Here is a 13175-nt window from a genome sequence, read left to right on the forward strand (position 1 = left end):
TTGACGACGTTTAGCACCTGTGCGGTCAGTCACCCAATTTCAGAATTCATTTTGAGTAATCCTGCTAAATTCCCAAAATACTGTCTTTTTATATTGATGAGTAATATGGATAGTCGTCACGTTCATGTGCCGTCTACAACGCAAATTTAATGTTACTATCCTAGGAACTAACCTGCAATACGTTTTGTATTTCATAATCGGAACTATCTGCATTAACCGTCATCAGAGCAATGTCAGGGAACAGAGTGCAGCAGTGCCTACTTGAGGACCTGCTTGAGTCGTGTTCTAAGGAAAGGGTAGTTGCTGGTTCACATTATATTACACTAGCGAGAAGTACCGACTTTTCCTTTTCTCTGCAAACATCCAGAACTAAATTCAGTAACTAAATGCTAAGAATATATTTTCATTGTGCCAACTCGAAGATCAATAGATATGGATATAGATATAGATTTTTATATTTAAAGCCATTCTCTTTCTGCGTTGGAATAAACATCATTCATTATTTGCTTGTTCTTGTTACGATTGTTATTGTCATTCTCTCACTCGCAAGAGTCTTATGCTGATGCTGTATGAATAAATTATGCCATTGGATACAAAGCGGTTTAGTTTTGAGACCTAACCCACGAGGGGGGAAGGCACAGTGGTCTGCTTCAGGAATTCCAAGCAATAAAACACAAAAAACAACCCAGGAAGGGTTCGAACAGCTACTTTCACGCAGAGACATGCATTTGGAATCTGTTCATCGTTACGGGGTCAAACAAGAGGGTAACATTACTGAAACAATGATCGGGCTACTTAGTATATAATAGAGCATACAGATTTCAAGGAGGAAACGTATGAAGACGCAGACTTCCTCGTTATCAATATGTGCGGCATATCTTTCGTGTTAACGAAAGTAAATTCCCGCTTTACCTCTTCTTACGTGTCAAATGAAATGAATGCCATGAGGAATAGAATATTTGTTGACTGCGTCTCTTCTTGCTTCCATCCTTACCAACATATTTCTTCATTCTCGTGGTAATCATGACAATCTATGTGCATGCTGCAAACGATTGCAAGTGGACAAATTCGACATCGAGGTGCAAAGCGTTTGGTATCTTACATTATATTCAATTCGAATAAGATTCCGGTGTATTTTTACTTCGTTTGTATTTTTAGATGATTATGAACGTTACGGAAATTTATCTCACATGCTTTATGTTGAATGAGAAACATTGAATGATCCGTTTTGCTTTCCCTACGTTGAAATGATATAATGTCGGCGTCAACAGCCTTCTTCCACGCCGGAAGCTGAAACTTGTATCATTCTGGATTAATGATAATTGAATGTCTCATATGTATACATAGCCCACAAGGCGACGTCAGAAACCACCAGGGGAGAACGCCGCATAAAAACCAAACGTGCGCGCGCGTCTCCACTCTGAAGAACCGTATCGGAGAATCACGGCAAGCATTTCGCTGAAGAGCTGCCTCGTCAGAGAGCCGAGAAATGGCAGCGTCGTAGCAAGTATTTGTCAACACTCTGATAGTGCATTTACCTCCGGGTGTAGATCGGCGTTACCTCGCTAAATTCACTTGACATTCGTTTTCCACATCGAAGACTCGTACGGTATAATCCACTGCAAGATGACACAATTAGAAAGTATATTTAATTTCTGGACTCCAAGAACGGCGTTCTTCACATAAGTAACACCTGTTTGTGTGTGCATTCGGGAGGACGATGGTGCAATCCCGCGCCCGGCCATCCTGATTTAGGTTTTCAATGATTTCCCTAAATCGCTTCAGGCAAATGCCGGGATGGTTCCTTAGGAAGGGCACGGCCGATTTCCTTCCCCATCCTTCCCTAATCCGAGCTTGTGCTCCGTCTCTAATGACATCGTTGTCGACGGGACGTTAAAACAGTAATCTCCACCTCCTCTGTTTCTGTGTTTAAGGTTGCGTTTTGAGGCTCAGGCAACATCGCAGTGACTATAGTCCGCCCCTGGCCGCCAGTGTGTCGTTAGCTCAGAGGTTCCCTTGTGCGTTGCAGTGCTTGTACTATAAGTTCGAATCACGGTAGAAGCCGCTGACTAAAACCTTTTATTTTCCATTTTAATTAATGGAGTTGCAAACTGCTAGTAAAAATTTCTTATGCGAAATCTGAAGAATGCCTTTAAACATCAATCTTCGTCCGATTTCGACTTAGTAAATTAAGTTAATATCATGGATTTCTGCTTTGCAAATTCCAAGGTGCTTCACTGTAAAATAGGTCCTGAAAAGATTCAAACCGACTGTCAACGATATAAATTTGAGCTTTGTTCGTCATATAGGTCTAACATGTCAGAAGGTTGTTTATGAAGTGCACATGTTCATTAATATAGTTCACATCTTCTAAATTTTTGCAATAGCGTTTAACTGTAGACGTTTTCTAACACCGGCGTTAGCAATTCCTTTCCGTTCTCTGAAACCTTCAAAACGACAAATTTTTCTGGTTTAAATCTGATGACCTTAACTATCACTTCCGATCAACAATAAATACTTCATGAACCCATACATGGAACTCCAAATGTGCAGTGTGCCTGCACTGCTACAGAGCATGCATTGCAAGGTATTCACACAGTTTATCGCATAGACTTACCATAAGGAATGAAACAAGAACTGTAATACACTTTACACCACAGACGCTCACTCTGGCTTGACGAAAACATCCAAACATTGACCAAAAGTTGCACAAATAATTAAGTTTGAAAGGAAAAGAAACGAGGTATGAAGCATTTATAAATTCATCGAATGTAGTGAGGTGGTTTAATTTCGTCCCAGTCTATAAAATTAATTTCGGGCCATACTCAGCTCTTGCCGATTACCCGCCTACTAATCAGGGCGTCTGTCTCCGTTGCTTTTGAGCGTGAATGGAAATTGTAGAAATTTTCTGTGGAGCAACATTTAATAATAAAGCGTTTTAAATCATCAAAAGCGATGAGCGGTAGCAGGCGCTTTCGATAAAGAACGGGGGAGTGCAGCGCCGCTGCTGTCGCCACGGCCGCTGCCAGTAGCCAGCAAATGGATCCCGGAGCTTTGCCGCATACGGCGTCCAGAGGAGGACAGTCTGCAGGAAATCTGCCGCAAAATCGTTACTAGATAAAATTTTGATATCGGTGTGTCACAAAGCGAAATAGATTGAATCTGCGCTACCATTACATTCACGTCTTCAGCATTCAGACAGAAGAGGCTATAAAAATATTCTATGCCAGCTGCTCTCGATCCACTGACATTATGAACAGAAACAACGCACGCTACCGCTAGACCACAGGCGTAATCAGCCTAGAGTCTCTCTATCTTGGGACAAGTTTTCCTCCAGGAAGTGCCGCAGTCTACAGTGTTGCCAGATTGTGCAGATAACCGGACTTAGAGAATTAGCGAGTTGGCCAGTTTCTTTGTCCCATGTCGCGATCGGCGCGGATTTAGCCTCTGAAGCGGCCGGCCGCCGGTCAAGTTTTATGTCAAAGAGTGTACCATATGTGGCCGACTGGAGACAGATGTGGTGACAGAGCAGGCCAAGTCAACATATGACACTCTGTACAGCAAGTTGGGCCACAACCGCGGCATGTTTGAGGGCGTTATCCTGTTGGAAAACACCACCTGGAATGTTGTTCATGAACTGTTGCACAACAGGTCGAATCACCAGGCTCACATACAGATTTGTAGTCTACCTCAGATACCGGATGCCTGGCAGGAATTTGACTTCCGTACTTCCCGAACAAGAACCTTATGTCTTATGAAGTGAGAAGCCTCCTTGGGATTTGCCAACAAAGGAAAATTGCGCAAGGTTTTTGAAATTCTCACAAAAATAATTATAAGTAGTAGTGAACTGCGGGTATTGTACAATAAGGACAGGAGCAAATAGGGAAAAATAATGTACAGGCATTTGTAGCCATACACTGCCTGACAAAAGGAGCGATGCACACGGAACCCTATGTAACTTTGTACACATACATTCCATCGGCGGATGTGTAAACAACTGCGACAGGTGGGACCGCCGCCAGAGTGCCATCTGCCTGTTGGCTTCTGTCTCGGATTCTTCGATCTTGTTGATGTTTATGACTTTTCGCCAGCGCGAGTGGCTATCATTGTCAAAATTCCACCCTCCATTACTGGTGGTAGACTGGAATCGTGGTCGCAGATTATATGTACCTGACGCGCCAACATCCAAGGAGGATGCTAAGTTCACCGGACTTGGATACGCTGTGACGTCATTATGACGTATACACGCTACATTGAAAACGATAGAAACCGTATATCGACTATTCGACTTTTGTGAACTTTCGAGAGGTTGTGACAGGGTAGCGCTGTGCTCTGGGCCATTCGTTTAAATGTGTTTTGCGTTCCTTGCGTTTAAATCGTGAATTGTACTGTGTTTGTGTCCTGTGCGTTGTTTTTCGTTTGCTCGTCTCTAATTATGTGTTCAGCATTCGAGAGACTAATGAGAGAAAAACTGAAAGAGTTCAGCATCGATGACGACGGGCAATTGCGTGGTTATTGTGAGTCTCAAGCAGAAATTGATGTACTTCTGACCCAGCTGAAGTGCGTCGGTTATTCGTACTCGGTGAGAAGAAGCACTCAGCAGCCAAAATCTTTAGATGCGTCAAGACACTAACCTTCGTAAGCGTTCAATACAACAATCACACAATCTAATCAGTCGGGACATAAGAAGACTTCACTTTTTTACGAAACGTGTTGTCCGTGGTGTTTTCAAGGCTACAGTCAGGAATATTTCTATTAATATCCAGCTCTTTTATTTTGGCGAAATACATATACGCTGCCACACTGAGCTGTTATCAGAATCGCAAGTGTCAAAACAAACCACTAGCTGACGACAGTTTAGAATCTCAAACGTTCGTAAAAGTCGATAGGTGTGTTAATCGACTAAAGCGTATATACGTCATAATGAAGTCACATCATATCCAGGTTGGGTGAACTTAGCATCCTCCAACATCCAAGGGCTTACCCGTGGCCATTTCTGCTGCGGTTCTCCCCTTGCTGCCTGCAACGGTCGTTGGACGCAGGACGAGACTCCATGTTCCGTTCAGCTTGAAACTTTTTTCTTTCTTGTGCAAGCTGTTGTCATGTTTGTGTATTTCTATAGCTTCTCTGAACAAGCGGTATGGTAGCTCTCCTCTACAGCGAGAAACTTCGTGTCGGTCTCACACAGCACGCTCCGCTCCACTGTGTCAACCCCTCAACTGACGGTCTAAAACAACATATGATACAATATTAATCTCACACCCCTGAACGTGACTCTGAATTGATCGCCTTGCTCTTTGGACTGGTCACATTGTTTTAGGTTTTGCGACCAGCTGGCGGTCCTAAGTGGCGACTGGAGTTGCGCTTCTTCAGACTGGACCCTGCAGCTGATTTCCATTGGGTTACAGACCAGGGATTAGCGGTGAGATTCCGCGACACGCAGCTATAATAAAGCACTTCGGTAAACGACGACATTTCATAACAAATCGAGGACAGCTTGCATTCTCTTATTCATTATAGACATATCTGTCGGTCATACGGGGATCTCTTAAGCGGTTGCGACAGTCAGTTGTGAGCAAATTACAAAGGGTGAACATTCATAAAACCGACAAACTGCAGGGAAACGGAGGAATAAAGGTCCTACGAACATTTGTTCGCAAATGCATCCTTACCACGATAGATGGCACTGCCGTGTGTTCCGCATATGTTGCAGGCTGTGAGATTGCGCAGAGTACAGTAAGCAGCAGAATGGTCCGGCCAAGCAGGTAAAAACGGTGAAGAGGCAGCACGGTTGTACCAAAACAAGTACTCTCACAGACACCAACCACATTACACGACATTTCAAATCCTTTTTGGGCGCCTGTGTGATCGTGGGTCCTTTCAGACAGACGAATGTGCAGGGAGGCGGCAGACTATGCGTACACCAGATTTGGAGGACCAGGTTCTACAAGGTATTGAGGCGAACCCTAGTGCGAGCTCCGGGTAAGAGGACCGCCAACATGGTGTAAGTCAAAGTACGACTACGTGTATCCTGCATGACAACCATACCCCATGGAGGCCACTTTGAACACCAGTTGTGACGTGATGCGGTGCAGCTATGTACTGTGTTGCGGGATGGATTTGTTGTGGTTGTACTCACAGCGTCCGTTTCCCGACACAAGTTCATAGATCCCTTTTTCCTCCGTTTTCAGGCAGGAATACAACACTGCAGTTCGTCGGTTTTATTAATGTTCACCCTATGCATATATATACTCACACACTTGATGGTGCGCACCAGTAATCCATAGTGGTACCTCTGAAGAACAGTAATCAGAACTGCAGTGTTTGAGATGTCCTGCGATAGAAATTTAGGGGAAAAAGGTGTTGCACTCCGTCTTGAGGCCACGAGTGGACTACCGGGACCATCCGACCGTCGTGTCATCCTCAGAGGAGGATGCAGATAGAAGGGGCGTGGGGTCAGCACACCACTCTCTAGGTCGTTATGATGGTTTTCTTTGACCGGAGCCGCTACTATTCGGTCGAGTAGCTCCTCAATTGGCATGAAGAGGCTGAGTGCACCCCGAAAAATGGCAACAGCGCATGGCGGCTGGATGGTCACCCATCCAAGTGAATGCCTCGCCCAACAGCGCTCAACTTCGGTGATCTCGCGGTAACCGGTGTATCCACTGCGGCAAGGCGAAATAGATGTTGAGACACTTTAAAGCATTTCGTGAGCATGTTTTTGATAATTGTGAGTTTTTGGTGGAAACTGTGAAAGCGAAGGCAAGTACCGCACATATTAGCTTCCTTTGACAACTGCCGTCAATACAGTTTCCAGTGTCATCCAAAGAATTTGAATCTTATCATCGCTGAGGCCAGAGCCTCTCTATCAACAAAAACTATATCGTCATTACATTTACTGAAGTGGAATGGCCCACCACTGACTAGTTTTGACCCTTCAAAGTACGTGGAATCTTGGCTGCTTCGTGGACGGCACTCTGCTATGGACACCAGCAGCAAGGAAAGAGACAGAGGGGCGTACAACGAAATCCTTTCAAAGCTTTGGCCAGTTATGTAAACTGTAACTTAAAACGCTTAAGATTTCTTCTTTATTCCGTATCTTGCCATATTTACGTGTGTTCACCTTAGGCTTGTTTCACACTGCGACACTGGTGACGGTCACCAGCGACCGTCACCGACAGAGAGAGACATTCGTTTGAACTGAAGCATTCACACCGGGGCACTACACCGCCTCACCGAGCCACTTTGACTCAGCAGTGACTGTTGTGTTGGCTGAAAAGCCGGCACCGTCTTACTAGTGGAGGCCGAAATGCACGCGTTTTAGCTCACGCAGCCTGGTGTGAAGAGGTAAGAACTATACTGACGTGAGGTCTGGAACGTGACAAGGAATGAGAATTCAGAAAGCGTACGAAATTAGTTTGATATTTAACTTCAATCCATTAAAGATGAACGTCGCTCTTGACGGTACATGATTCACAATATTCTCTGTACAGAATTCATTCTAATTACTGAATATGGCGCCTTGCTAGGTCGTAGCAAATGACGTAGCTGAAGGCTATGCTAAACTGTCGTCTCGGCAAATGAGAGCGTATGTAGTCAGTGAACCATCGCTAGGAAAGTAGGGCTGTACAACTGGGGCGAGTACTAGGGAGTCTCTCTACAGGGCTATTACAAATGATTGAAGCGATTTCATAAATTCACTGTAGCTCCATTTATTGACATATGGTCACGACACACTACAGATACGTAGAGAAACCCATAAAGTTTTGTTCGGCTGAAGCCGCACTTCAGGTTTCTGCCGTCAGAGCGCTCTAGAGCGCAGTGAGAGAAAATGGCAACAGGAGCCGAGAAAGCGTATGTCGTGCTCGAAATGCACTCACATCAGTCAGTCATAACAGTGCAACGACACTTCAGGACGAAGTTCAACAAAGATCCACCAACTGCTAACTCCATTCGGCGATGGTGTGCGCAGTTTAAAGCTTCTGGATGCCTCTGTAAGGGGAAATCAACGGGTCGGCCTGCAGTGAGCGAAGAAACGGATGAACGCGTGCGGGCAAGTTTCACGCGTAGCCCGCGGAAAATTGGCTCGTGCCACAACTGGAGACCGACAGCGCCGACTTCATCTTTCAACAGGATGGTGCCCCACCACACTTCCACGTTCGGCATTTCTTAAACAGGAGATTGGAAAACCGATGGATCGGTCGTGGTGGACATCGTGATCAGCAATTCCTATCATGGTCTCCACGCTCTCCCGACTTAACCCCATGCGATTTCTTTCTGTGGGGTTATGTGAAAGATTCAGTATTTAAACCTCCTATACCAAGAAAAGTGCCAGAACTGCGAGGTCGCATCAACGATGCTTTCGAACTTATTGATGGGGACATGCTGCGCCGAGTGTGGGAGGAACTTGATTATCGGCTTGATGTCTGCCGAATCACTAAAGGGGCACATATCGAACATTTGTGAATGCCTAAAAAAACTTTTTGAGTTTTTCTATGTGTGTGCAAAGAATTGTGAAAATATCTCAAATAATAAAGTTATTGTAGAGCTGTGAAATCGCTTCAATCATTTGTAATAACCCTGTAGACTAGACCTGCCGTGTGGCGGCGCTCGGTCTGCAATCACTGACAGTGGCGACACGCAGGTCCGACGTATACTAACGGACCGCGGCCGATTTAAAGTCTACCACCTAGCAAGTGTGGTGTCTGGTGGTGACAGCACAGTGACTCACCCTCGTCACATGTGACGGCCACGGTCACTGTGTCCACAGCAGTAATGCATAGTTTGAATTGGAGTGTTCGCACTGGGACACAGTTACAGACACAGCGCTGCAGATTTGCCCACAGACCGGCAGTCATTTTTGAGACAATGACGCGAAACATTCATTGTACATTATACTGTAAACATTGTAGCCATGAGTTTAGATTTGATTAACACGAAAGACTTTATAAGTGAAGTACAAAGTTGTCCTGCTATCTGGGATGTCAAAGGCGATGACTATAGTAACAAAGTAGTGACAACGAGTGCTTGGCAAGAAATTATAACGAACTTTGTGCCTGATGTCAATGAGAAGAGCATGGATGAAAAAGACAAAATTGGTAAGTTGCATGTTGTTTTTTAAATTTGATACCTCATTTTTCGGACGATAAAAGAGTAGCGAAATTTATCTTCAATGCCTGTAAAGGCTAGGAGGATAGTAACCTTCAAGCACATTTGCATCGCTCACCCCTTTTCTTTCGTGTTTTCCAATATTACTAAGTGTCTTAATGCGATAAGAAGGGACAAAATGATTGAGCGTGGAAACTATGAACTTACCCCTACAGGACGAATGAAGAAGAAATTAAAAAAAAAAAACTTATATTTAAAAAATTTCATAGCAAAATTAAGTGCGCGTCTTATCGTCGTTTTAAGGCCTTATGGTCCTAAAAATACAGCTAAAATATTATTGTCCATTCCTGTGATTTCTTCTTTCACTTCTCCTAGCAGATCATCAAACGAAGTTTTCGATATTATAAAATACTGAAAAAACTTCTCATCTTATCTCAGATCGATATAGAGAGTATAAAATAATATTTTCTCCAGCCGACCTCGTAGCAGTGGATGAAAGTGTAATGAACGTTTTGTCTTCATTCTCCTCCTCCTCCTCTTGTTTAGAATTACTAACAAAAGTTCCTCCTCGCTAGAGTCCATTTCACTAACTAGTTGGCAATACCTGCGGTGTCGGGCACCGGTGATCCAGGAGTGTTCATCACAGTTACCGGTGACCGTCACCAGTGTCCCAGCGGGAAACGGGTCTTACTGTAACTTTTTTGTAACAAATCATAAACTGAGAAATAACCTTTAACTTAATTAATAAAATATTTTATAAGAGATTGTTGGCGCACACGAGAGGTTTTTTACCAGCATAAATCTTGTATTCACGGTTTAATGCTCGGAAAAGCGTCAAATAACGTTTTAAGAAGTCAAAAATTCAAAAACTGTCTCGTAATGTCATAGTACCAGAACCTCTTTTTTTACAAATCAGTCACTACATATTCGAAATTATCTAGACGCTTTCAAATGATTGTAAGAAACGTGTGTACTCAGGTAAGGTATTGATTGATTACGTGTGTGAAAACAGCAACTCACGAAGGTTTTTTTTTTTTTTTTTTTTCAGTGATGTCCAGCAAGAGCCGCCAGAAAAACGGAGAAGGCACGTTGCTTAGTTCATGCTGCAATTGTAAGAAGACAATAATAATCTTTATTATTTAACAGGCTGGTGCTCTACTGCATGTGCACAACGGTGTTCGGCAACGGTGTTCGGGAGTTCTTGGGTACTGAGCCAGCACGTCGGTGCATCGGTCTTGCATAAGTAGGAAATCTGGATTTGCTGAAATGCGCCCCCCCCCCCCCCCCGCCACGTTGTCCGGATCTGACACCGTGTGATTTTTGCCTGTGGGATTACACCGAAAATACTGTTTCCACACCTCCACTTCCCTGCAACATCGCTGACTTACAAAGACGTTTTAGGGCAGCTGTGACTGACGTCGACGCGGACGCCTTAGGGGGGGGGGGGGGAGGGTGCGCCGAACTGAAATACAGGCTGGACTTGAGTCGATTTACTAGTGTTTCACACTCTGGACATTTGTGAATATGGTACAAAAAAATTCTTTAGTTGTTGTTTTCGTACATATTATCACAGAGAAGCTAACTTGAATGGAAACGTTTCTACAACCACTTGAAAGCGTGTAGCTCATTTTGAATAACACTGTATATTTGTTAGTGTTTATTGCTGAAGGTGCCAGTCGGGTACAAATTTTCATTGTCGTCATTCCATTATACAGCTGATGCTAGTCCGTATTTGCAACTGCGAATACATTTTCTGTATTTCATGTATTTGAAAGTAGTGGTTGGAAACTTGAGTGACTCTGTAACGAATCCAGTGGGAAAAGCTATATTCGACTACGAGGGCAACATTTCACTAACCAGGAAATGTCAATAGCATCGGAAATCTTCACAATCAAGATCGTCTCTGACTGCCTGGTGAGTCACTGGAAGAAAAATTCGCAGACCTGTCGGTCGTGACAGGCGTAGCAGAGGAATTGCGCCGGGGTTGTTTTCACGACGGCTGCAGCAAATCTCTGTGTCACGGAGCGATTTCTCTGCTAGGCGGGAAGCTGCCCAACTAGCAGCTGGCTCTGCGTCGCCAGCCCTACAGCACACCGAGCGAGGTGAGGTGCGGTTGGTATTACTGTGTTCACAATAGCGAGCAGATCAATACCAATCCACGTCCATCCATCCGGATTCTGGATTTCCGTGGTTCCCCTCACTCGTTAAAAGCGAATGCGGGGATGGCTACTGTTAAAAAAGACACGACCGTCTTCCTTCCGCACAGAGTTGGGTCTCTCCGCTAACGATATCGTCGTTCACGTTATATTAAATCCTACATTTGCTTCCCCTCTTGTAACAGTTTACGCAGTAGCTTTCAGCAGGTATCTTCCTCGTATCCTAACAATGAAATGAAATAAATAGCCCGCATCTCGTGGTCGTGCGGTAGCGTTCTCGCTTCCCACGCCCGGGTTCCCGGGTTCGGTTCCCGGCGGGGTCAGGGATTTTCTCTGCCTCGTGATGGCTGGGTGTTGTGTGCTGTACTTAGGTTAGTTAGGTTTAAGTAGTTTTAGGTTCTAGGGGACTTATGACCACAGCAGTTGAGTCCCATAGTGCTCAGAGCCATTTGAACCATTTTGAAATAAATAGGAAGTGCAGGGAAGCTAAGAAAAAAAGGCTGCAAGAAAAATGTGAAGACATCGAAAAAGATATGATTGTCGGAAGGAGAGACTCAGCACACAGGAAAGTCAAAACAACCTTTGGTGACATTAAAAGCAACGGTGCTAACATTAAGAGTGCAACGGGAATTCCACTGTTAAATGCAGAGGAGGGAGCAGATAGGTGGAAAGAATACATTGAAAGCCTCTATGAGGGTGAAGATTTGTCTGATGTGATAGAAGAAGAAACAGGAGTCGATTTAGAAGAGATAGGGGATCCAGTATTAGAATCGGAATTTAAAAGAGCTTTGGAGGACTTACGGTCAAATAAGGCAGAAGGGATGGATAACATTCCATCAGAATTTCTAAAATCATTGGGGGAAGTGGCAACAAAACTATTCACGTTGGTGTGTAGAATATATGAGTCTGGCGATATATCATCCACACAATTCCGAAGACGGCAAGAGCTGACAAGTGCGAGAATTATCGCACAATCAGCTTAACAGCTCATGCATCGAAGCTGCTTACAAGAATAATATACAGAAGAATGGAAAAGAAAATTGAGAATGCGCTAGGTGACGATCAGTTTGGCTTTAGGAAAAGTAAAGGGACGAGAGAGGCAATTCTGACGTTACGGCTAATAATGGAAGCAAGGCTAAAGAAAAATCGACACTTTCATAGGATTTGCCGACCTGGAAAAAGCGTTCGACAATATAAAATGGTGCAAGCTGTTCGAGATTCTGAAAAAAGTCGGGGTAAGCTATAGGGAGAGACGGGTCATATACAATATGTACAACAACCAAGAGGGAATAATAAGAGTGGACGATCAAGAACGAAGTGCTCGTATTAAGAAGGGTGTAAGACAAGGCTGTAGCCTTTCGCCCCTACTCTTCAATCTGTACATCGAGGAAGCAATGATGGAAATAAAAGAAAGGTTCAGGAGTGGAATTAAAATACAAGGCGAAAGGATATCAATGATACGATTCGCTGATGACATTGCTATCCTGAGTGAAAGTGAAGAAGAATTAAATGATCTGCTGAACGGAATGAACAGTCTAATGAGTACACAGTATGGTTTGAGAGTAAATCGGAAAAAGACGAAGGTAATGAGGAAGTAGTAGAAATGAGAACAGCGAGGAACTTAACATCAGGATTGATGGTCCCGAAGTCAATGAAGTTATGGAATTCTGCTACCTAGGCAGTAAAATAACCAATGACGGACGGACCAAGGAGGACATCAAAAGCAGACTCGCTATGGCAAAAAAGGCATTTCTGCCTAAGAGAAGTCTACTAATATCAAATACCGGCCTTAATTTGAGGAAGAAATTTCTGAGGATGTACGTCTGGAGTACAGCATTGTATGGTAGTGAAACATGGACTGTGGGAAAACCGGAACAGAAGAGGATCGAAGCATTTGAGATGTGGTGCTAT

This window comes from Schistocerca cancellata, chromosome 9, assembly GCF_023864275.1.
Source record: "Schistocerca cancellata isolate TAMUIC-IGC-003103 chromosome 9, iqSchCanc2.1, whole genome shotgun sequence".
Lineage (NCBI taxonomy): Eukaryota > Metazoa > Arthropoda > Insecta > Orthoptera > Acrididae > Schistocerca > Schistocerca cancellata.